The sequence below is a fragment of the Ursus americanus genome, chromosome 5 (assembly GCF_024610735.1).
Source record: "Ursus americanus isolate L20-20 chromosome 5, mUrsAme1.1.p, whole genome shotgun sequence".
Lineage (NCBI taxonomy): Eukaryota > Metazoa > Chordata > Mammalia > Carnivora > Ursidae > Ursus > Ursus americanus.
The window spans coordinates 20,258,043-20,284,663 of record NC_142131.1 but is presented as its reverse complement, the minus strand read 5'-3'; the positions used below and the strand labels follow the sequence as shown (position 1 = coordinate 20,284,663).

The 26,621-nt window shown below is 37.0% G+C and overlaps 2 protein-coding genes across 44 annotated transcripts in view; one reads left to right on the top strand and one right to left on the bottom strand.

Moving 5' to 3' along the window:
• Positions 1 to 22,443, bottom strand: part of MEF2C (myocyte enhancer factor 2C) — a 170,570-nt gene extending 148,127 nt beyond the window's left edge. For 3 of the 13 annotated variants that reach the window (XM_087861988.1, XM_087861995.1, XM_045796310.2), the window contains exons 1-2: positions 22,224 to 22,443; positions 6,915 to 7,001 (exon numbers count right to left, since the gene is read on the bottom strand). The gene's annotated coding sequence lies outside the window, so the exon portion shown is untranslated. Of the gene's footprint in view, positions 1 to 2,251; positions 2,297 to 2,344; positions 2,516 to 6,914; positions 7,002 to 22,223 lie in introns of those variants that run through there. The other 10 variants (XM_045796298.2, XM_087861993.1, XM_087861994.1 and 7 more) reach the window with 5 other exon arrangements.
• A 390-nt stretch (positions 22,444 to 22,833) lies between these two features.
• Positions 22,834 to 26,621, top strand: part of LOC123791494 (uncharacterized) — a 132,913-nt gene continuing 129,125 nt past the window's right edge. For 12 of the 31 annotated variants that reach the window (XR_015724415.1, XR_015724407.1, XR_015724412.1 and 9 more), the window contains exons 1-2: positions 22,882 to 23,116; positions 23,513 to 23,574. The gene's annotated coding sequence lies outside the window, so the exon portion shown is untranslated. Of the gene's footprint in view, positions 23,117 to 23,512; positions 23,575 to 26,621 lie in introns of all 31 variants that reach the window. The other 19 variants (XR_015724434.1, XR_015724432.1, XR_015724431.1 and 16 more) reach the window with 12 other exon arrangements.

Sequence of the window (26,621 nt, the reverse complement as noted above, 5' to 3'; positions counted from 1 at the left end):
AAGAAGAAAAGAGGCAAGGTGCAGTAAAGTCCTTCTTATTTAAATTTCACGTATTTAATGTTCTACATTTCTACTTTGAAAAGTTAATAATATATGTGATTGCATACTTTCAAAGTAAGAACAGCTCAGAAAAGGTGGAAAATTGACTTTTTATTATAAAGCGTTCATTGTTATTTAAGCCTAAGAAACAAATTAATATTTAATAAAAGTTAGGTCTTTAATATTGTCTTTGACGTGCATACACAGCAATCAGAATGTAAATAGCGTAATTAATGAGTGAAGGAAGATACTGTCTTTTGTAAGAAGTCTGGAAAATATGTCACAAATACTCCAAAGCTTTGTGAATTACATTAGCAAATAACAGTATATTTTTATAAAGTTTAGTAAAACTTGAAGCAAAGATAACTGCCAACTATTGTCTCCTTGACTTGACTGGGGAATCATATTTTAAACATTGAGTTTAAAGTGTGCTTTGATGAAAACTTTTAGAATTGAGTTTGTAGTCTATTATATAGCCAAATGTACTTTCCAACAAATAGATTGAGATTTTTGATTTTAGAGATTTTTTTCCCCTGGAGATGGGATATCAGATAGGCATATCTCATTTTACCTGTCAAGTTCTAAATCCACTTGCTTTGGAACTACTTCTTTTAACTTAATTTTATGCATACACGGGGAGACAAAATTTGGTTTATTAACGGCACTACAGTTAACTAAAACTGATGGAAAAACAAAAATACAGCTTGTGCCAGATAGGTACATACTGAACATTTTCAAAGACTAGCCAAAACTGAGACTATTTTAAAAATGAAGTAAGATGTTTTAGTTTCAAATTAAAGAATTGGAGATTGTTAATCTGTTTAAAGCTAAACTTAGTATGCAATACAGAGGTTAAACGGGGTTCACAGGTGGTCACATTTCCATGTCCTCCCAAGTCTCTAGGGATTGGAGTTATTATACTCTACATAAACATCTTTACTCTGCAACCACAATTCCACTGCAAGGTGCCAGTGAAAAAGAGGCTGGTCACTTTTTCTGACTGGTATAATGAGGTGGCTGGAGTTCCCTTTATAGCACTTAGAAAATATATGCAGTCACTAACCATTTCACAAGACAGTGACTATTAGAGTTAGTATCAGATTCACAATAGTAAAATGCACTTTGTGTCAAAGCAATTCTCCACTGAGGACCAGTTAAAGAACTGGCAGAGAGCCTGATTCTACCTATTATACTGTCACCATTTACATATAAAGGTATTTTATACAAAAGACACACATTCCTACATTGTGAAGAAAAGAACTTTTTCCAAAAAATGATAACTACTGGACCTAGAATAGTTGGAAATGTTTCAGATACAAAATTTCCTTTAAGAATGAATAACTATATTCTGGGAAGAAGATAACATTAGTATTAAATTTAAATCCTTGCATAATATTCAATAATACAATAAACAGTGTGTTGTGTCTATATATATATATATACTGCCTTTGTGCCAAACTTTATCACTGAGTTTGGTAACTTTCATCCAAAGTCCAAACGGAAAGCAATTAAAGTGACTTAACCTTGTTTCTTTTTAAATAGCTATGTATTTGACTTGACCTGAACAGCAATGCATATACTGAACCCCAACACAAACTGTGAAATGTAGGCTACCATGGCCAGGATATTACTTTTTGTCCACACCAATTGAGAAGCCCTCTATCAAGCCAGCACTTTGGTAAGGGAAGCAGATGCACAAAGGTATACTCTGACAGACAGCCATGCTTTAGCTCAAACTAATCCCAAGAATTAGTGGCTCAGAAGCATAACCCAAAGCAAATCAGAGTCTTTGGGGGGACTCACAGGAGCATCTTTCCATAGTAAACTAGCGGCTAAATCTTGAGGCATGTACTTCAAGGTCACAGAACCTTCTGTGAAATATTAAAATCCACCAGGCTCCACACACTCCACCATATCAAACATGCTAATGACGTGAACTAACTTCATGAAACTTTAAACACACTAGTGTGACAAGAACGAGTCAGGAGTGATTTCAATAACTGATGGCGAACGGATAAGACTATCTAAAAAGTTACTTTTAGCAACAGACCAGGAAATCACGGAATCTAAAAAAAAAATGCACAACAAACCTCAACTTCAGCCTTCAAAAAGGCACAGGAATAGACCCAGTGCGGTGGAATATATTGATGCAGACTTCAGAGACAATACCCAGGCTATTTCTATTTCCTCGAGAAATGTCAGAGGTACTTACATGAAGGAAGACCCGATCAGATTAGTCCTTGGGATATTTTCCTTTCTTAAGAGAGAGAGAGAGAGAGAAAAAAAAAATAACAATAATCTTTACTTCGTCCAGCCTTGAAGTGTTTTTCCACCTGATTCAAACATGCAGCCACGGCGACCCACACAGAACCTTCAAAGTCAATCCAATAGCAGCCTGAAGATGTCTGGGTGTACGCGTGTGCTCTAGTGTCTGTGACTGTGAGCCGAACGAGCAGTGAGCTGGAGACGAAGTGTGTGCGCGCGCGGGGGGAGCGCGCGCGGGGGAGGCGCGCTCGGGGCCGCGCATTCGCGCGCGCCGAGGCCGCTCTGAAGAGGAGGAGGAGGAGAAGGAGGAGGAGGAAGAGGAGGAGGAAAAGAAGGAGGAAGAGGAGGAGGAGGAAGAAGAGGAGGAGGAGGAGGAGGAGGAGGAGAAAGTAGCTCTCAGCAGCCGGCCAGATTAAAAGTAACCAGACTCGTCCAGAAAACTGCGTCCAGGAAGGAAGTGACAGAAGACGAATGGGAAAAGGAGAGCCGCTCGCAGCCTTTGAAACATCGCGTAAAAAAGGCGGGGGGGGGGCGGGGGCAGTGGTGGAAGGATATTGGGAGGGAAGGCGGGGGTGGCAGGGAAAACGGAGCAGACGGGCTTGGGGTTCTAAGCGGCACGTCTTAAGAAGTGTCTCTTGCCTTCTTTTTTCCCTTTATTTTGTCCTTGCCCTTGCCTTTGCCTCTGCCTCGCGCTGCCTTTTCCTCTCCGTCTCTCTCTCCCTCACAATCCCAAACCGTTGACTCTCTCCTCGCGAGCTAGAGACATCATCAGTTTCACTCTCGCAAAAGGGGGGCGGGACTAGACCTCGGAGCATTTTAATAAAACAAACATACAGCAGTTCCCTCCTCACCCCTCCAGTCTCAACTAGATTGATAAATTACTCCACTACACTACTTTAATTATGTATATGGTATGCAGAATAAATCACTGAACATCAGTACCTCAATCAAGCACTTTTAAATGATAATTGCATCTTGGTGAATCAATCTTTCCATTCCTGACATTTTGCTAATTTTAGTTTTACGGTGGGGTAATGGCACATGCCATACGCAAACCTAATGACAATTCTTTATTGCACGAAATGAAGACAACATCACAAGCGGCGGCCCTGTGCTCTCCGCTCGCTGCGGCTGAGAACGCTCGGAGAACCATCTCCGGCTGCAGCGCGCTCACTCCCCGGGGACTCTGCGAGCCAGCCAGCAGGAAAGTCCTTCTAAAGTCGGGATCTTTCCTCTGACCAATAGGAGCGCGACCCTAATAGTTGCTCTTGTGACTTTTCCCCCGTTTGGAGAAGCGTTAACCACTTCTTTCTTGCACCGGTCCGAGCGCTCCTCTGTTACTCACGCGTAAAAGCCACCGTCCAGGATGTCTGCAGCACTCGATTCCAGCGCGCTTTTCCTGCACGCCCAGAATACGCGGTTTTCGGCCCAGAAAGGCTGGAGGGCCAAAAAGCGTGCCTAAATACTTCTTATGTGTTAGTAATGTACAGAATAATAAAATAATTACCAGTTCCTGAAATCTCGACTTCATCGCGGGGCCATGAACTTTCTAATCAGTTTGGAAATATATACCGAGGCGGCAGCTTCCTCGGAGATTTCCCCCTCCCTCCTCCTACTTCTATCTCTTCCACACCTTACTGGATTTTATCCAGAGCATTAACAAGTAAACCAAACCAACTTCCCAAATGCATTAGGCTTCCCTATCCGATAGCTGATGACTTCACTTATCCTGAAGAGTTTCAGCTGCACAGGAAGCAGAAATAGAGACTGATAAGGAAGATACTTATGTTAAGGTTTAAGCACAGTAAACACTTGACCTGACCCCCCCCCCGCAAAAAAAAGAAAGAAAGAAAGAAAGAAAGAAAGAAAGAAAGAAAGAAAGAAAGAAAGAAAGAAAAAGATAGGTTAATATTCAAGATTTAGGAAAGGCTACAGGAGTTGGGCACCTTCCCTCTCTAGCCAATTACACCACACCCAATAAAGCCAAAGGTAAAATGTACCAACTAGAACATAAACCATGAAAAGACAAGATTGCATGCCAGTGGAACTACAGATCATATAAAATGTTTAAACCAAATTAAAATGTTTTAATATTGTGAAAGGAAGAAGGGAAAATACTTGCGGAAATAAAAACGTTGAACTTACAGGAGTAGACAATAGGAGTATACGGAAATATCTAGCTAATTAAAGATATTTCCTCACTTAAAAAAATTCCTTTCAGCACTGTGTGTTTAACCCAATGACTAGTTGCATTTCCTGTGAAGTTCTGCACCATGCCTCTAGACTATTTTAATGTGTGAGGACAGTGTGATTCAAAAAGCCTCCTGCTTCAGTGTAGGGGCTATTTGATGTGAGTAGCTTTTCTCAGAAGAATGGGCTCAACATTTAGGTGTCTGCCCCAAGGCTTCACTTGAAAGAAGAAGGTTGATTTTACAGTCAAGTACAACCAGATCTGAACAATCTTCAGGCTTCTGGCTCATCACTATTGTGACTATCAGCACAGCAAGGAATTGATGAAGCTCTTGCTTTTATTATAGGAAAGCGTGGCAAACTGTCACAAAGCAAAAGCCATCTGAAACAGTATTTCTTGCAGATTAGAATCTACAGTATATTTGTTTGCCTGTTTGTTTTTCATCTGGTGAGTTTGCTACTACCATGAATTCATTTTAATAATATGGCAGAGATAGTCTATATCAGGTTTTTATTTAAGGTACAACTTCTAAAAAAAAGAATCCAAAAATTTAAAGGTGCATAGTCATTTTGAATACTAAGATATATCTACATATGGTGGTAAAAATGAAATTACTTCAATTTTTTCTAGATACACAAATGCCTTGACAAAGTAAAACATTTGTAGGAACATCTAAGTTTATTGCCATAATGTCTGAAATTAATGTAATTAATTGTAAAAGCCTATTTTACACAAGCAAATAGACATAGGCGATACATGACTTTCAACCATACTATTTTTGAAGGATTACAGATTATTTCTATTTACCACAGTACACTTCAGTTTTAGATGGTTTTCCTTCAAAAATAAATTATTTTACCTTTTAACATCTTAAAGCATTTAATAATAAACATTATAACAAACTATAATTATCAATGATCGTCACAAGCATTCAAAAATATGTATAACCTCACACCGTGGATAATTTGGAAATCATTTGGATCTGGAATGTATCACAGTTGGCCTTTTAAAATATAAGATATTCCCCTCAGCAGATTTAGCTTCTTAATTATGTGTGACCTAAGTTAATATTAGCATTAGTTTCCTTCCCATGAGCCTTCATAGTTGAAGCAGAAGAGAAGAGGTTGTGCAGAAATATACAATAGAAAGTCACTGAGATTTAAAATTATTCATTGGTAATTCACAAAGTGGTTAATACAAAATGTGCTTTGTATTCTTTAAACACTCTGGACTTTTTTTTAATTTTTATTTTTTAACCAAAATCCTCCTGATCGTTACCACCTAATGCTACTTGGCTAGTATCATAATGGTTTTTTTTGGTGTAGGAAACGGCTTGTACTACGTGTTAGGAGGCCTATATTCTCTGGTTCAAGATTTGTGCCTAACTAATGAGTGTGTCTTTTCAGGGCTTCAGTTTGCTTATTCATTAAGTGAGTTATGTGAATTCTCCAATCTATTCCAGTTCTATGACGGGAAAGTAGAAAATTCTTACACCCTTTAAGCCATTTGGACACTAGTGGCCTATCATGTTAAATAAAAGGTGACAAATTGGTTAAGAGAAAATTATGTCTGGGATTGATGTACTATTTAACATTCCCCCCCATCACCAAATATTTCCTTCATTAAATAGTTGTCATAAGTGCTTTATTATGTATGTAAATATATATTTACTTGTTTCCCCCAAAAAAGGATTGTTTAGCAAGATATTTAACTAAAGTGCCACAGAAGTTACAGAGAGCATAATCCTTAGGACCTGAATCTAAAGAAAGCTAATTTCTAATTTCTGTTCAAGGTTGTATACCATCTTACAGCACCCTCCTCTCTTTACTACTTCCCTACATTAAATCAGCAGTCTACTAAAACCCTGTTCACTGGGTATGCCTGCTTTTAAGCTTGGCCCACGCTGGGTGTAGCTCTTGAAGTGAGCTTTAAAAAATTATTTTAAAGTAAGCTGGGGCGGTTGCCACAGCAACCCACCCTAAGATGAACAGAGGCTATAGATTAATCTACCCCACAAGATTATTCAACTGTATAGTATTTGTTCTTCAGCCAGAATACTTTCAACACAAACATGATAATTGAACATAGAAGTTCAGAAAAATAGAAAAAGTAGTAAGATCAAATTCCAATAGCATTAAAAATGTTATCTTTTTATAGTTACAGTAGAGATGACATACATAACTTCCCCTGAAATGGATTAATTGTAAAAGAGACTTACAAAGGTAGGCCCTGTAAGGTGACACATGAGCTTTAAGCAAAATGGCATGTATTGCTTGTAATATAAAGCATATAATGGTTGCACCATACTTTATCACTTTCATGTGTCTACATCACAGATACCTAATGACAAAGAGTGTGGCAGTTTTACCTTTGTGAATTAGCTTGGTGGTAAATGACGTAACAAATGTTAAGTACTCACCACATACACATACAGTCATTTGCCTTCCATTCTTTACTTCATCTCTTCATAGAAGTTACTTCACAGTTTGCAACTCTTCTTTGGCACCTTAAAATGTGTAAGTACAACAAGGTAACAGTTAAAAACATTTTTTTTTAAAGAAAGCTGATATTAAAGTACATTCCAAAAAATTTATTTCTAAAACTTCTAATCTGAAGTAACATCAGTATTAATTCTGATTTTAAAACAAATGAATGTATGTTAAATACAGAATAATTTAAATGATCATTAATTGTGAAAATACTTATAGCCTTTAATAGAAATAGTGCCAAATATCTAAATTTCAAAAATTCTTTAGGTACAGCTTTAGCCTATGCACAGTATACACCATATGGACTGCTTGTGATTGAGAATCTGCAATATGCAAAGGATTTGTTAATCCAAGCCAAGGTTTAATCATATCCTTTATCTCATATCTAAAAAGCCTATATTTATCTTTATTTTTTATACCTTTACTTTTGTATCTGATTAAGAATTACAAAGGAGAAAGTCAAATCTACCATATCCCAAGCTAACAAAATTTGTCAAGTAGGGATAATGAAGCTGCAACTGAAATTGCTGAAAGGGCTTATTGTGTATGTCGCCTAAAGGCCAGTTTTAAATACTTCGGGATTAGTGGTATGGATTCAGTAGCCTTTATGAATTCTATTACCAATAATACCTTATGCTTCCCAGCAGTGTTTAACTATACTGAGCACAGACAAATGGTCCTGTGTTCTAATGTCTGTTTGAAACTAGCTTTCTATGACTTCAGGCACACAAATGAACTTTTCCCTGGCTTCAGAATGAATCTACTCCTCTCAACCTTGATACGTATCAGACCATGATGGTCAATCTCCATTTACCCATTTGTATTAGCAAGAAGACTTTTCATAGTGAAGACTCATTAAGATTTATAAAGCCTCTATATTTGGGTTGACATTCCTAAGATTTATTTTTATTTTTAAATTGCTTCAGGCAAGGAGAAATGAATTTTGGCCACTTTTATTTTAGGGGTGTTAGCGGAACTTAGTCTTTTAGGCTCAGGCCCACAGTGAGTTAGTCTAAACTTAGTGACTGGTAGTGAGTATCTGGTGACATAGTGAATACCCTTTCTCCCAGCTCTGCTTGGTTTAACAGTCTGCTAAAAGGGAATCATAATACACATCTCCCAGGGTCTTTTCACCTTACAGAAATGCAATCTTCATGGAATAATGTCTCAAAGATATGCTAAGGCTTTTAACAATGCCACTACAAATTATGATACATTTCTTCCTGGATCAGTATGCCCAAATAAGGCTAGATCAGTAATTTCCTTGCAAATGTGTGGCTGATTAAAAAGTATCCATATGCATGGCTAAATTTAATGGACTTTACCTTCACTTACAAAATCGTTAAATGTTCATCGGAACATTGATTCTATCCCATTTCTCGAAATATCACAGAAACCTTCAATTCAAAGAATGGATTGTCACACTTCCCCTTTTAACTGTTTTTTCTAGATATTCTCTATGTGTGTGCCCTTTAATTTTTAAAGATTTTTAGCCGGGATCGGGGTTGGGGGTGGGGGTTAAAAATCTCGTCCTGCGTTTTGGTGCCCACTTCTTTGTCTGGGAAGCCGAGGGCTGGAATTCAGTTCGGACGGCCCCTTAAAGACCCAGACAGGGGACGCCTCTGGTTTCAGCAGCTCACTCCGCTGAGTTATTGATTGCAGGCAGCAACAATCCCTCCGGGTGATTTGTGTGGAAAGTGAATCCGCGCTGGCTGGGCGTTCACAGAGGCGCAACAGCCGCAACGCCATCCAATTATTGCCGGTCGTCCCCTCCAACACCGCTCTCCACCTATATACTCCTTTCTCTGCCCATCGCCACTTCCCCCCACCCACTTTTCTCAGAGCGGACCGACCTACCTACTCCTTCTCAGCCCGTCTCCGCTTCCCCCCACCCACTTTCCTCAGAGCGGACGGAGCCGAGGGGGCGGGGGCTCCCTCCCGGGAGCGTTTCTAGAGCTCGGAGGCAGCTAGTAGGGGGTGAGTGCGCCACGTGCGTGCGCCACGGGCGAGGAGGAGGCGGGCTCGGGGCCCTCCGGGGGCCTGTGGGCCTGGGTGCGCGGAGGGGGGCGGGCTGTCTTGGCGGGGAGCGTGCCGGGTTGTGTCTTGAGGGGGATGTCACGGCTCGAGGGAAAGCGGCTGGTGGTTTGGCGAAGAGGCCGCGTGGTGGGCTGTGGAGAATGGGAGGAGGGCGCAACACTGGTGGGTGGGCCCTGGAAACGCTCGGTGGCGGTGTCGGGGAGTTGCCCCGCTCGCCTGGTTTGGGGATCTTGGGGATATTTCCCCTAGGTTGGCGAACGACGACCCCAGAGAGCTGGGGATGAGGCGGCGCTCAGTGAACCCACCTATGCACGGTGCACAAAGCGCTGGCACGCGGTCGGCGTCCGGCTGCCCTGGCAGCCGCCAGGGCTCTGAGCGGTTTGCGCGCCTGGGGGAGAAAGAGCGGCGGGCGCAGGTCCGGCCGCCGCCCTTGTCCCGCCAGTCAGCCCTGTTTTTCACCTGACAGACCAATAGGAAAGGACACGGTCCCAGAGCTGGATTTTACAGCCCAATCTTTCAGGGTCTACACGATTATTTAAAAAGCTAACAGCCAACTGCTGGGTCTGGTAGGTAAGCTGCCTTGGTGGATAGGTGCGCGTCTTGGCTAGGAAAAGGCCACAAGCTACACGACAAATGGGAGACGAGGGAGAAAAGACATAACCCCCCCTTCAAACTTCCTTTCCCTTTCCATCCCCTTTATTTGCTGGCATGTGAGAATGGTACCGCGGTCTCTTGCAGAAATGTCATCACGAAATGCAAATGCCTGGGCTGTTCTTTGATCTCTCTGTGGAGCTGTACCAAGGGCACCAAGAGTGGTGGAAAGATCAATGCTCCAATGACATTGTAAAGTGCTCGGCTGAGTAAATCAAAGGTGTAAAGTGTTCATATTGTCGTGCTCTTGAAGCTGTAAGCTGCCACCAGTATGGTAGCCGCTAACCGCCCGTGGCTCTTTAAGTTTAAGCTTATTAGAATTACATAAAATTCAAAATTCAGTTCCCCAGTTACACTGGCCACATTTCAAGTGCTCAATAGCCACAGGCAGCTAGTGGCTACCTTATTTGACTGCGAGATGTTGAACATTGCCATCATTGCAGAAAGTTCTATTGGAATGTGCTGCTCTAGAGTTTTAAATGAATGCTGGTTAAAAAAAAGAAAGAAAGAATCTGCTTTATGATACCAGCCAAATTTTAGGACACTCTTGGCATTTGCATTTCCTGGCACTAGTGTGGAAAGTTTTAAAGTCAGAATTTCCGCATCTTCTTGCTGAAAGAGGTCTTAGGGAACATTTAACACAAGCACCTAATTTTTTACAGGGAAGACAAATGGGGCCCAGAGAAATTAGCAGATGCACCCCCAAATCATGCCATAAATTTATGAAGAAGATAAGGTCACTGGACAGGGTCTATCTACTACACTTTGTGCCAGACCAGGGCACCTTGCCTGGGGTTGGCTAGGCAAATTAACCCTACAGAAAGGTGACCTGAACAGAAGATTTTCCACAGGATTACCCCTTTACATGAGAAAATACTTCTAAGCATTCTTCTAGAAAGAAATTCTAATAAAGAATTAAGGTGTGTAGGAAACACTGTCTTCCAAACTAAAAGTGTTATTATTGGTAGCTTCATAGATTCATATCATGTCTCCTTAAAGAGACTGGTTGGGATAACATTGTCCTTACTTAAAAAAAAATCTTAAGAAATGGGATTATCCTTTTAAAGTAGGAGCTAAAAAGCACTCTTAAGGTCAGGGAGGAAAAGCGTTCTGTAAGGTGAGAATTGTTAGTAAAGCATAATCTCCCTCAAATTCGATGAAGATACTATCAGGTACAAGTTATGGAACCTCCTTTTGCCTCAATTTCCTCATCTGTAAAATGTGGAACATAAAGTGCTACTCTTAAAACTTTGTTATGGTGATTAAATGAGCCACCCAACATAAAACGCAGGGCTGGGAAATTGGTAAACTGTAGTAAAAGACATTCTTATTCTTCTGCAAAGAATTTCTACTTCTACACCATTAAGTTCCGTATTCACCCATACAGGGACTGACACAGCAGAAAAAGTTGGAGAAGTAGATTGTCAGAGGGGTGCAAATTGGTTCAGGATGAAAACCATTTGTGAGTTTTATTTTTAAGAGGTAGTGATCTCTTCAATCCTAAAATTCCCTGACCGATGGGCATAGGTTGTCTTATTTCCCTTTCATAGGCATGGCATTTCTAGTATACTTCCAGACTTCCATTGTCTTTATTATTTTTTTGTCTTGAGGGATGCTTCTTTATACTTGTTAGCTGCTTGGTTGTTGAAAAGGCACTGGAAACTCCAAGTCCATCCTTTTTCACCCTGGTTGACCTTTGGAATGCTGTTGTCAGCCAAGAAGACATTGATATCTTCAGTCTCCCGCTAGCTTGAATTCTTTAGGGCAGAGCCTGCTCAGATTATCTCCTGATGTCATTCCAAATGTCTGATGGCCATCTATGGCAACGGGGCTGGGCCAAGGCCTGCCGGGAAGGGGGAGCCCATGGAATGACTAATGGAGCATTCTGTTCAAGAGGGACCTAGATGTTGTTCTCTGTTGGATGCATGATCAACATTACAACTATGTCTAGGGGACTGTTTGCTGCTTCTTGCAAAACAGAAGCATAGACATTTTGTATTTTTGGTTTTAATAAAGTCCCACTTGGGACGTGTGTGATTTCTATTGATTTCAATTTGTGTAAATATGTATTAAAGTAAAAAATGGATTCAGAAATTGTTAACAAACAATTTATATCTGGTATTCCTATTCCTGCTATCTCTCCTCATTAAGAACACCAAAATAAGACAAAGAAATCTAGAAAGGAGAGAATAAAGCCACCACACTTCAAAATGTACCTTGTTTTCTTTATCTCTCTAGTTAATTTTCCAAATGATGGTATTTTACTTAGTTGAGAATTTACAAAATTACTTCTAAATATTTTATTTATAACTTGTAATTATAAACCAAGGAAAATAATACAAATTTTATTTTTTCAGTAAGGCAAGATCATGCATAGATTTATATGTTTCCCCTACATACTAAATTTGAAAACAAGGAGATATGTAATTATATCCATATTCTAATTTACCAGGAAAAGAGAGAATTGATTTTCATTGCTTGGGATGAAGTCTCTCTAAATTTTTTGGAATATGGTGAGAATTAAAAGTAAAATGCCGTAAAACTTTTAAAGTTAAGACAGGCATTAAAACTGGCTTGACTTATCAGTATATACTAGTTCCCTGAGTCAAAGATCCAAACCAAGGAGGTCTGATTTTCTATAGACGATTTTTTAAAACTAAATTTGTAGTTAGATATTTCTATATAAATAATATTCATATTTGTAATATAAGGATATTTGTATTATATGTGAAAAAATAATACTACCTTATTAGAATGAGAGTTAAATAAATTTAAAGTGCGTCATATTTAATGGCCACTCACTATTTGTCTTGTATTAACTGCTTTAATTAATTTAATGGTATTAACTGGTTTATAAAATTTTTTTCTTTTTATCCAAACAACAGCCTTTCAGACAGGAACTACAAGTCTCCTCATTTTACAGATTTTAAAAACTAAAGCTTAAGAGAGGTGACATTTCCTGCCCAGGGTTTCATAGTCCCTGGGTGCCAGACAAAGACATGAAGCTAGGTTTGTTTGTTTCCAGCGATGCTCTTAGCTACGATGCTGTTAGACTTATATAACCTTTGCTCACTTACAGGGATGATGAGATCAGGAGGTGATATAATCGATATTTCTTTCCTGCACCAGAAAATATTTTAGAAATACATGTCTAAATGTGTGTCATCCTCTTCAGGGTAGACAGCCTAGGAAGTTATTTGCTTATTTCAGCAATAATGTCTTTGCATAGGTCTCTATAGAAATCTCCTTAGGAATTTGTTATTCAGTCTTAACAGTTTGATTATGGCAAATCATTATCATTAAGGACGAATTTGTTGGTGAAACTAAATCCAAACCAAGTGAAGTGAACAAGGTGCTTGATGGAAACTATGATATGATTATAAAGCAGCAGATTATTTAACATCTGGCTCATAAATTGACACTAATCCCAGGTACAAAAGGGGAATTTCAAGGGTATTCCTGATGTGAACGTGTAGCCTTTGAGGGGACATTTTGGCAAGTAACATAAAATTTTTAAAAAGTTAGTTTCATTAATTAGAAGTTACATATCATATATGAACACCATGGGAAATACCTTTGCAAGGAATGTACTATAAGGGGCAGGGAAGGGTAAATCAAAGATGCTGGATTAGAATCCAGGCTCAGACTTAATGACCATTTGACATAAATTTTCAAAATGTCCTTGTTAGAAAATAGAGAATGTGGCAGGACCTACACAGGATGATAACTTTCCTGAGAGGAGGACATAAGATTGTCTTTCTGTAGTCACCTAGTGCCTGGCATGTGGAAAATGCTCAGTAAATGTTAGCTAACATTACACGATTTCACTTTCAAGGACTACCCCATGTTCCAGGAAAACATCTCACTCTCTCATTTATCTAACAATATTTTAGAAGTTGTTTCCTTTTCTATCAGCTTTCATGCTTCAAAGAAGTTTTTATTTCATAATAGAGCTTTTTATATTTGAAATAAATATAAAATATTTAGGATAATATGTTGATTAAACCAATGTATATTATAACAAGAAGTCTTACATTCTAGGGTTGTCAGTTTATATTGTCCTTGTCAGTGTTCCATATTCTTTTCATAGAAACATTTTTTTTGTGTGTTCATATTTGATTTTATCAGACTTATGAAAGTAGTTATATATCCATTTGCTCAGAATAAGGCTCCAAGATTTTATTTCTTAGTTATGTCAGACATCTTCTAAATTGCTTATTGATTACATATTCTTACACTGAAATTTAAGGAACCTTCACATAAGTATACAGAATTAGTGGCTTTTTATTAAATCTGAGTTTTTAAGTCTTTTTAAATCAATAGTATCTGTGTGGTATAGGCAAAACCTTACAAGGTTCCTGAAGCTTGTCTTTGTATCACTAGCCTCCCTAGACTCACCTTCAGCTTGTCCTTCTTTCACTCTGGCATGCTCCACTCACCCAGCAGCAATTTTTAAAATCAATAATAGCTCTTTATTGAGTGTCTCTGTCTCCTCACAGCCTTTCACTGGTGTGACCCACAAGGTCCTTTCATTCCTCAGCAGCCTCTTTATGTTCCAGAATTCTCTTGGACTATATTCTATCAGAGGAGCCAGCCACTCCAACAGTTTACTTCATGATGCAGTATCAGTGTGTTACTCCTTTGCATGAACTTCTCTTCAGAAGTTTTCTGAAAGGAGTTCATACTGCAAAGGAGTATCTATGATTACACAACTTCCGTAAATTCCCTGCTCTGTTGATCAGGAGATGCTTCAGAGAGGAGACTTTCAGCGTGTCTCAGGTCCCTCCCACTTGGCTGACGTGTCAGTGAGCCCTGGGTGCCAGTGAGTGGGAAACCTGGCTCTTAGCTGAAGAAGACACTATATTAATTTTGAAGAAGTTGTGATTGGAAGAGAAACTCTCTATCAGCCAAGTATCATGATGGTCCTTGAAAATTTGTCTACTTATTTTTTTTAAATATAGTAACACTTTAGTACCTGTTCCAGTCTCTTTTTCTACTCCTGTCTTACATAGGAGGCACGTAGCTGCTGCATGTCCCTTGTGCCATAGCTACCATATTGTCACTTGGTCTCACCCTGTGTGAACTCCTTTCTGCCTCCAAAAGCCATCAGAGGTGTAATTAGTGATGATTTCTCCAGAAATGTCTTGAAGGGGATATAAGAGCCCTGCGACGAGCATGTGTATTGCTTCCTGGATGAAGGTTAGAATTTGGAAGGGTTGGAGAGAGGTTCAGGGTTGGAGGGAAAAATGCATTCTGCCCTTTATCACCTCTGTGAAATCGCAGATAAAGCATCTTCCTGTGTGCAAATATGGGGCAAGTAAATTAAATATTTCCCAACTTTGTATGGCATTAAACCTGTAAATATGGAGCATCCATATCAAATGCAATGTACTTTATAATATATTCTAAAGTAACTCAGAGATGAAGAAATATGATTCTAAGTAAAAGATTTTGAACTCTACTTTCAAAAGGGTAAATAGGAAACATTCTACAATTTTCTTACGCCTTTTGACCCCTTTAGCAATAGTGAAATAGCTAATCGATAGATTTAATCCTGTCTTTTCAATTTCCTTCCCTTTTTCCTTTTTTCTTCCCTTCCCTTCTTCCTTCATCTTTTCTGCTTCATCTTCTCATTTTCAGTTTTAAATTTTTTATTTTCAGTTATAAAGTCAATACAACTGTAAACACACACACACACACACACACACACAACTGGTTATTAGCAGAAGATTTTTTTTTTCATGCTTTGGAAAGTTACATTTTCTATTTCAGAACCATAAGATATTAATAATTTTCTATTTATTTGAATCACTTCAAAATAAAATACTGCTAACAAGGGAGCTTATTTCTAAACAATTGATGTATGCTACAGATAATATGGTCATAGAAGAGTTTCTATGATTTTTTTTGTTATTAATCACTATAATTACTCTGATTACAACGATGATGAACTCACAGCGAATAAGGCGTGTGCTTGTGTTTATCTATTTTCGAAGGATTTATGTTCATCCATCTACACTGTTCCACACATTCTCACCTCACCCTTTTGTAGCTGTGAGATTCTAGTTTGGGTAGCCTATGGCCACAAAATAACACGCAGGAGAGTCAAGCCTGCGGTTTCCCCTACATTATTGCTGGGCCCTAGCCTTCTAAACTTCCTAGGTCAGTGCTGATCAAGTAAGTATTCTAAAACTTGAATGTATATGCATGTACACTTCTAACAAGCACTGTCTGTGCTATTTTTTAGTGACTTTTCTGAAGAGTCCATTAAAGCCATTGTTCATATTTAAAGCTGTTTTATTTAGTGCCTGAAACTCAAGTAGAACTTGAGAATGATTTTTGGCTTATCTCTAGTGTTGGGTGAACCCTACCATTTGCCAATCTACATAAAAATAATTAAAATAAACAAATTATTTAAGTGCACGTATATCTGACAATAAATAAAAATGGATGTATAACTTGTGGAGCTGTATCCATTAGGCTTCCTTTGGTCTCCTAGGAGCTGAGATCGCTGGGTGCTGGTTTTCTTGCCACTGCAGAGCAAGAGAACCGACCCTCTTGCAGAAGGGAAGGCTCTAGTGAGGCCTGAGCAGTGTAACGCAGAGAACAGTTTATCAGAGGGCCTCGGATTCACTCAGATCCTTAGGCCCCACCTCAGATCCCCTGAGCAGCAGCCTCAGGAATCTGCTTTGCAGCTAGCTCCTTGGGTGTTTGTTATGTATATTTTGCTTGCTAGCCACTGCCTTAGGCTAAGGGTGATCCGAAGATCTGCAAAGACTTCTTATTCCTTAACCTTGAGTTGCTCCATTATTCATTCCCACGCTCTCAACTAATCCTGAATTTTATGGAACTTCTAAATTAGTGAACTCCTTTCAAAATAGTAACAATGAGAGGTCAGAATGATATGAATCTTTCCATTGCTTGTCTTGGCTCATACTGTAAACAATCAAAAAAGACATGCCACATATATTCTGCCCATTGTGATTAGTAGACTGATTAAGCAATATGGGGACCCAATTCTCTCAAATTTCTATGTAGTTCTTCAGCTTTACATATCTGAGGGTCAGTGCTTATCTTTTCTTGGATGAACTGTGCTCTTGGATCCCAGTATCTCAGCAAAACCTGTAAAATGGGTTTCGGATCCCGTGACCTCTACCATTAGTGACAACTGAGCTGCGAACACATTCATGCTTCAGTGACTGCCAGCTGCTTGTGAGCCTAGATTCCTGGCAACCAGGACTAGTCCCATTCACAATCACTTGAGAAATGTGGCTTTTCCCTAAAAAGACTTCCAATTAATACAAATATTCCTTATGACCTTGATAATTACCTCTACCTGCCGAACAATCATATAGGGCCTTCACAACACTGTCATCCTGGGCAACAGGGGGATCCATATTTCCAGCCTTTTAACCTCTCTGCGTAGCCAGCTGCTGCTGTTAACCTCTCTTGGATCCAGATATTTTTAACACTTCAGATTAGGGGGTGTTCTGATGAGCCTGTTTCTTGTTCCAACATTTTTCTGACACGAGCAAGCATGTTCTCAAGCTGGCTTACAGTAGCAAGTGTGGTGAATATTTTTTTTTCATTTTTTAAAATGTCCCATTTTATAAAACTAAATACACTAAATGACTATTGTTTCTTGTGTGTGCGAACTCAGCCTTATAAAGTGCACTGAAAAGTTCAAAGCTATGTGTGATAAATGTAATTTTGAAGGTAAGACCTTTCATGTTTTGTTACCAGGGTACCCAAGTAGGAAAAATATGGCTAGCTGGTCAGTAGTGTATTGTAAAGTGATTTTGTTTTCCACACTCATCTCACAGGCTAAAAACTGCTGTTAGTTTTAATTATTTGGAATGCCGCCAATATGGTGGGCTTCTTATAGCAGTAGGGAGGGGGCAAGGGCATGCCATTGGAGACTGGAACCCACCAAAAATGTCCCAAATCCTTTTGGGACTTCACATGAAGCAACAGAAACACCTTTTATTGGATAAACACCTTCTAGAACTGCCTTTCTTGTGATTTACGCACAGCCCAGTAAAGAGTCACATCCCTTCAGTATCCTCCCAGAGGTTACATGACTTGTTTCCAGTCACAAAATTACTGAGCAGTGAAATAGAGATTATGACTCACAGCTGCCTACTTCTGCTCTGGTGCTCTTCGGACAGTACTCTTTAGCTCTAATGAGAAAACGTTTAAGAGCCTTCAAAGGCAGATGAGAGACAAGTCATTCACTTTCACTAACACCTCTTTGAGATGCAGGGAGATGACTGAATTTTTTGCACATTTTGCTTTGACACCCTTGTCTTTCACAATTATTAGAAATGGATGTTATTTACTGATTATTTTGCTTGCAATCGATTTGCATACAGTTATTGCATATTGTTAAGTGGTTTGCTGATTAATAATGTTGATTTGGACTAAATGTAATAGAATAAGCAAATACATTTGTAAATTTAGATATATTGTATAATTTAGTTGCTAAATGGTATCATAGAGCTGTTGGAGATTATTCTAGACCAATTCGTTGCAGGGAAAGTCTGTCCACAATTTCCTCCCATATCCTCCTATATTAATGTTTTAAGCTCCCCCCCTTTTAAAAAATTCATTTGCTTGTTTGGGTTTTAAAGCAAACACTTCTTACAGGCAAATACAGCTCCAAAGCTCAGGGTTAAAATAAATCCTTTTAAATTCAGAACATGGTAGTTATCTCCTAAATGATTTCTTTTCTAGAGGGTCAGAGAAGAATAAAATATTTAGTTTGAATATATTTTCATGACCTTGATTGAATCTGGATGATGTGCAGCATTATCAACAAATTATATTATAGCAATATGAAATATTAATATAATTAATAATTATTTGAATAAATACCAGATACTTATATTAATACAGGATTGTTGAGTCATAGAATTTCTGAGCTGTTAGGAAACACTGCTGATGAGGCCTCTGGGGTCCAGAGAGGTTTTGTAATCACACACACACACACACACACACACACACACACACACACACAATGCTAGTTAGTTGTTGATTTGGTTATGTGAACTGTTTAGTATATTCTGTACTTAGGTAATGTATGTGTGCTTATGCTTTGGTATATTTGGTATTTTTAATTATTTTCTAATATTTCAAAAATTTTTTTCAACCTGAACTTTTCATTTATGCATTTATCTTCTAAACATATATATTGCCATTGATTATTTTTTCTTTCTGCTGTTTCATATACACCATAAATATTTTGAGTTTGGAAATCAGGTTAAATAATAAAGAGAATCTAAAAAAGAGTTTATACCATAGATATTTTAATGTGTTTATGTTCTTTTTTTTTTAAAGCTACATTTTAATATGCTTTGATAAAACTGTATTTCTCTAATAAGGTATTAAGTTTGGTGGCTGCAAACAGTTCCCCAATGGAATGTCACTCACATTAATTTTCCATGTGCTCTCTTTTACTTATAGTTTCATTGTCCACATGTTTAAAGTCTAATAGAAAAATATATCACTGGATGTGAAGTTGGGGGACAGATCCAAGTCTACATCTACATCCTCACATTGGTGACCTTGGGTAAATTTTATTTTTGTGCTTCCATTTCATTCTTTTTTTAAAAAATGAGTAGTTGAAAACATCAAAGACTCTTTCCCACAATTCAAACACTCTATGAGCTCAAAAGAAGATTTGATTGAAAGAAATGTGTGGGCATCATTACCTGGCTGCCCAGTATTTTCATGGTCACACACTTGTTACATACATCTGAAGTTCCTTTAAGGAAATTAACTCTTTATAGGTGTGAGATATGGGCATCAAGAGAAATGGGATAAGTAGAAAAGGAAGGGGAAATAAGTTAATGACAAAGGAGGGAGGGTGGGTGGTGGAAATGATTCCCTTTTTACTTCTTTATATCTATAGTCTAGTTATTCCTACTTGAAAACCTTACTGGCACCAGGTATTATCAACAGGGATGAGTAATATGTAATTTTTATCTTTACAGGGTTACATTTGGCCCACAGACAGTTGACAGCTGTCAGTCAGGTGGCTGGTCAATGAGGAGATACATTTAAAGCTGCCAAAGTATTTTTGTTTCTTTAAATACTTACAAGTAAACCATTTTAGCTGGAAGGTTCATTGTCCTGAAATTAAATAGATTGATATTCACAATATAATTTATTGAAATTAGTTGCTGAGAGAATCAAGATTTCCCCTGTGCATCTAAGGGTAAACAAAATGTTTTTCAAATGCCTTTCTGAAAGAGGAGAATAATTAATTTTTATTCACTATAAATAAGCCATTCTTAAGATATGAAGCTATATTGCAAACAATGCTTACAATTTAAAAATATGTTTTCAAATTAAACTTTCAGGACACACGAGTCATTGTAATGTTGTCATAATTTCTGACTAAAACTTATTAAAAGAAGTCATTTCCATACTTTGAGGGAGTTGGCATAGGTATTTTTGTGACACAAAAGTTGAAGGCTTACCAGAAAGTACAAACACGTAGCTGCAAGTTGTACTAGGAATTAAAGCTTTTTTCCATAATTACAAGAAAAAACCATGAAATTTTAAATTAAGCTCACCTTTCAGGGAATGGTTAAAATGACAAATTTTGGTTATTTAGAAATATTTGGGCTATACCTAACATTGTCTCTAATAGGTTCAGTCACCCTTAAATAATTCATAAGAGTCATAAAAAATAGTTTGGAAGAAGTTTTGTATGGCTTATATTGAGTGTTAATGACAAACAGTATAATAATTATAGCCAGTAGTAATGCAGATAAAGACTTCACAAATGTAATCCTAAAGTTGACTTAAGAGTGTTCATTCAGTTTTGCAGTACTGATTTCTAAAAGTAAGTACTCCGATTCGTTAGGAATATAATATTTAACAGACCAGATAAATAACAAAATTATCAAGTGTGTGCAGTACATAATCATTCTTTAAGAGACTAATGAAGTTATCTAAAAAATGCAGTGACCATGGTTACTTAGATGCCAGAAACAATATGATGAAGATGACAGAATATCACACAAAAATAGCAGTTTGAAACCATAATATATTCCTTTAAAAAAAATAGAATATACTTTAATTTTCTGAACCATATGTAATAATTTATAATGCAAATCAGATTTGGGTTTTAATTATGTTTTAAAAATATTAGATGTTTTTGGTTGGCTGAGTCATTTCTGATAATTTTTTAAACCATAAATAGTTCATAATTTTAAACAGCAATTAAGTCAGTCTTAAAGAGTATGATACATATAAATTTGAGGCTTATCCATATCATCATTGATTTGATAAGTGTTTTAGATGTAGTGGTCATTAAAAAAGTCAGATCTTATTATTTTCCAACTATACAACTATATGTTAAGCATGTAGATTGAAAATTATTTATGAGATCATCAGAAAAAAACAATTACCTCATGATATTAGTAATTTATATTGTTAGGAGCCTTTCTCTTCTTAAGCACCAATTGTACCCCCCACAGCCCAGAAAATTGATTTTATGGCTAATAATTTATAGCATTCTTGATTGGTGTATGCTGTGTGTCTTTTACATTCATTAGCCCATGTTGCTTGTGAATATGGAATTTGGTTGTTAAAATGGTTTCATATGTTTACTATGTATAGTCTTTAGCTTTGAGCTCCTTACTTGCTTAAATAAATGTTTTCAATTTGTATAATACAACAATTTGTAGAGAAATGCTGTGAAGCGTAGTTAAAAGAATGAGTCCTTGAAATAGCATCACTTTTTAAAAATATATCCTGACATGTGGTCTTATTTTTCCATGTTTTGTATTAATTAAAATCCTATTCTATTCTGAAAAAAATATTTTTGCCTAAACTTTTGAATTCACAAAATAAAAATACCAAATATATAAATGTACTAATTTTGGAAATCAGTGACGTAAAAACATGCTTTAGTACTGTCTTGGTTGTTTATTCCAAAGATTTTTCTCCAAAGAAACTCTTTGTAAGGTAATGAGAAAGTGTTGCTACTTTTAATTATTAAATATTCTGTGCAATACATGTTTTTAAAAATGTATTATAAATAAAACTGATTTCATATTCTCTCTAATCATATTCCTGTCACATGAACACATAAAAAATAGTAGTGCATGAAATGTTTGATAAGAGCACGTACCATTTCACATTTTTATATGATTTATTAAAAACCCATTTTATTCAGAATAGATTACGACAGAATTAGATAACAAAAAGAGAGGAAATGATATTTGTGTGTTTATTTTAATAGTCTAATATCATATATGTAATTAATTCTTCATCTTTCAGATATTGGAGTTAGTAATGAAAGAGACCAACATTCAAAATATAAAAGTCTTTCCTATAAAACTCTTTTTTTAAATGTAAAAAATTGTCAAATGGTAACAGCTCCACTTTCTACACCAGGCAAACCTACTGTTGAGTTAGTTGGCTCTGATTCCAATGGTCTCATCAGCTTTCTGAATGTAGGTTCCTCAGCAGTGCCTCTTCCAAGATAACAAAATCAACTTTTAAAGATTAAAAAATATATTTTGGCAATTGAAACTCACCAGTGCCTTTCTGCTTCTCCAGGAAGTTGTACCCTTCAGCACCTGCTGAGGGCTTTGTTGTCCAAACCCTGACAGGTAAAAAAATTCCTGTAGAATAAAGCCAGACCAGCTGGCTTTGAAGAGAAACCCCCCAGTTTGGGCTGCGTTTGTCTCTTCTCCTTTTCTATGAAGACCCAGGCTTTCCCCCCTTGATCGTCAAGCCGTAAGATGCGTGATCCCTGTGCACAAGTGTCTGGCAGGCCGAGGTGCACCTGTTCCTGTCACTCTGGGGTAAATTTAGCTGTAAAGGTATCACTGACAACCAGACCTTTGTCAGTGCTGGCAAAAGAACACAGAATTGCTTCCCTCCCCTCCCCCTGCCAAGCCCCTATGCTGCTAGTTCAAATGGAAAATATCAAATTGGAAGTCTATCCAAAAATCATTCCTAAAAAATGAGATTGCTTTCATATGGTAAAAAAGTAAGTTTCCTCATTTCACGCAGACTTTAAAATTACATTTCCAAGAATAATCTTGGAACAAGACAAGTTTTTGTTCAATTAATTGTGGCTGGAAACTTTTTAATGGAAACATAGCACACACTTACTTCATTTCAGATTATTAAATTGTGTGAAGCGTTAAAGTTAGTTGCCATTCTTTGCTGTAGCTCATTTGTTCTTTTCGATCCAGAGAAATATTAGAAGGTTAAAACTTATCACATAGGAGGGATTAATCATGCTACCAAAATTAGACAGCATGTAGTTCTGAGAACCGAATGTCAAAATTGTGTGCTCGTAGCCCTTAAACTACTGAGAATCTAGGACCCCACTACTACATTTAAAAGACAGTTCATGTCTGCGGAAACCCTGGATGTTTAGGAGCTGGTAAAGCTAGAGTTCTCTTACTCTTTGATTAAGGTAAGGATGTTTATCCCTTATGTGAATTTTTTTTAGATTAATTTTTTTTATTGACAGTTTGAGAACAATTCCTCTTGAGGGAAAATAGAGAGGCAGGCAATGTTCATTGATATATCTGACATAAATACGGTAGTTAAGATATATAAAGTCGCCCAAGGAGTAATGTGCTTAGCCAAAGCATTCTGAGCTTCTGCTTTAATAATTATGATTTCTTAAGTGGTATTAGAAAGAGTTGTGCAAAGTACCTGTTCTACCATATTACTGCTGTTTACAAGGTTTGGGTATGATGAGAAAAAGAAATCTGGGTCAAAATAAGAAATGCTTTGTAAAATAAACAAAGTTCCTATTTACTTACTATGTATAAACAGCCACTCACTGAGCCTCATTTCTCCACAGGGCACCACTTTCAGATAAAAACATAGACCTGAATGGCATCATCCAGTATCCAAGGAAACCATGTAAGTACCTCTCTCACTGTGTACTTCTCTTATTCAGAGTTTAAAAGCTAGCTGAGGACTGAATAAGTGAGTGTTTTTATTTAATAATTATACGGGAGGTACTTTTTAGGAGCCTGCTAAAAAGAAACAAGTTCTTGATTGTTCTGTGCGTCATAACAAAACCCTTATGTTTTCATCATATTTCATAAAATTATGTGTTTAGTCCCAACCTCTCCATCAATTCTCATTCTTAGGTACAAAACAGCTACTCAAAGTCATAATGAATTGAGAGTTTCAAACTTTTCCAGGACCCATTAGTGTCTGAGAAACAATGTTTCAGGGGCCTTATGCCAGGAGGAGTGACCTAATTATAATAAACCCTTTTTCAATTTTAAAAATTAAGAAAAAATTGATTGGAAAATAATATTTTGTTGGTAAACATTTCTAGCAGCTTATTTGGTTTTAGACTTCCTTGGGGGAGTGAGCAAGTGAGAAAAAAGTGACGTTATGGATGCAGAGAATCTTGAAAGAAAGTGTAATTTTTAAGATGTGAAAGTCTGTTTGCGGGAAGGGTTGGAAAGTTGGCATATTGTGTTCTTTCTTTTCCCCCCAAACTCATTAGTTTGTAACTAATTTCTATAGCTAATTTTAAGGTTCTAATTCATTTTTGGCACCATGGAAGCTATTGAATCTACTGTAGAAATTGTTTCCAAACAATACACTGTTCTGGACAAAGATCCACTTCACAAATATTTGGACCATTGTATTAAGTATTTCTTTACTTAGACTTTATTATTTTTTTCTTATTTGCACTCTCTACTTTTAAAGCCAAATTATTTTCAATACTAAATATTCATTAATGTTTACTTTTTCATGAAAATACTTGAAACTCTCTATATTGATGTAATTATAAATTGCTTTTTTTGTTTTTTAACCATCTGGGTCAGCTATATGGTTTATCTAGTCTTTTAAATACAGACATACTACTGTTCATCAAGGTTTTCAGGAATAGCATTTAATGCATCTGGTTTAGCCCTGTTTAGACGTTTTTCATACTATCTTCATTTACTTTGTTACTCTTGTGTTTCCGTCTTTCCTTTGCAGCATGGCTCCTTGCTAAGCATGAATGGTAGAGATGATCTCATTCAGTTTCTCTGCTGAATTAGACAGACCTTCCTATTCAATATCTTACTGCAGGAGCATTTCACTTTCCCACATGACAATATGGTATTATTTATACCTTAACATGTTTCTGTCTTTTTACATATGTTACAAAATGCATCTTTCTGAATTGAGAGATGAGAAACTGTTAGACTAAAGAATTTGTTGGTACTTTGGAAGGGTGTAAGAGCCTCCTCTCCTGGTAGGAGGACCTGACTAGGAAGTGAGTTTTCTTACACTAGTTAACAAACTTCACAAGTGCGGAGTTTGAGCCCGAGGTACTGCCCTCTAAGTAGGAATTCCTTGCCGCAAAATAAAGTTTGGGTCATTGCTGGGTAAACTTGAAAGCAGCAGGGTTAGAATAGATCTTTATAAAGAACAAAAATGTGAATCAAAGGGGGAAGAAGACTGGCTAATGCCATAATTCCCTATCTTGAGCAGGTGAAATCTTTCGAAATTCCATTCCCCTTTGGCGAGAGGAAAAAGAAAATCTACACTGCAATACTTGTGGCACAGTTTTAAATATTTACATGAGAATATAGGTTTTCCAGAAAAGCTATTTAAATTTTATAGGTTTAATTCCATACCAAAGGAAAAATGACTTGATAGAAATAAATTGATATATGTACATCCATTCATCAGTAATGATCTCTCTAACAAAGACCATCATTACTCGATCAAACTTTCTGAGATGATGGACATTGTCCTATATCTGCACTGTCCAGTATGGTAACTAGTAGCCACATGTGGCTGGTGAACATTTGAAATGTAGCTAGTACAATGGAAAAACTAATTTTTGAATACAATTTAAATTTAATTGATTTAAATTTACATAGACTACATGTGACTAGTTGGCTACTATATGGGTATTTTGCTTTTATCAGAAATTAAAGTATAGTCTTGCAAAGAACTTCTAATCATTTGGTATTCTATCATACATTATCATTTTTTAATATATTCTTTAATATTTGAATTATCATTGCAGTGGAATTTCTTTATAACACTTTCTTGGAGATGAATGTTTTTAATACTGTTGATGGGAAGACAATTATAACTTTGTTTTATAAGCCTGGGGTAGCAACTTTTAAAAATGGACATTATAAGCAAGACTGTATCTAAAAAGAAAAACACTCTAATGAAAGTTGTAACAATGATGATAAATATTTCAAAAAGTTCAGTTACAATTTCTGTAATGTATCTTGCAGTACAAAATGTAACCAACCTACAAAAATGCTCGCTAGCTATGAGTCCCCAAAGCTGATTTTGCTTCTAAAGCACGCATCAGATTTTAAATCATATTTTAAAGCCAAGGTCCCTTGGCCTTTTTAGGTATTTAGTGAAAATGAACATTAGGGTGCATCATGATATTTTAATAATATTACTACTACAGTAATATTACAGACAGGATTATCAGCTAACTATATACTGAGAATTTAAAATTTACATCGATTTTTTATTTTTTTTTTAAAGTCGGCAATTCAATTCATTTCTTGAGTAAGAAATGTAGGCATGTTATTTATAGGATACTGAACTAGGGACAATGAGGACTTTTTTTTTTAAATGAAAGATGTAACGTTCATCTTTTTAGAAACTCCATTTATTGGCTTTGGACATATCCTTTTGAATGGGTAGGGTTCAGATAAGAGGAGAGAGGAGACTTCTTTTGGCAGAACCTTGGACAAGCTACTCACAGTGTCCTTCCTGCTGTGAAAACAACTAGATTCTAGATGGAATGTATTTCTAATGAATTATTTGAATGGGAAAAAAAAATTTTGGACATCTTCCTGACCTCAAAACCAAAAACTAAAAAGTGTGCGTGGAAGGTAGAGTTGTGACAATGAGCAAACAGGAAATATAGGAATGGCAAGATTGAACTGGTTGAGTTGTATTGCAGGAATGCTGTTGGA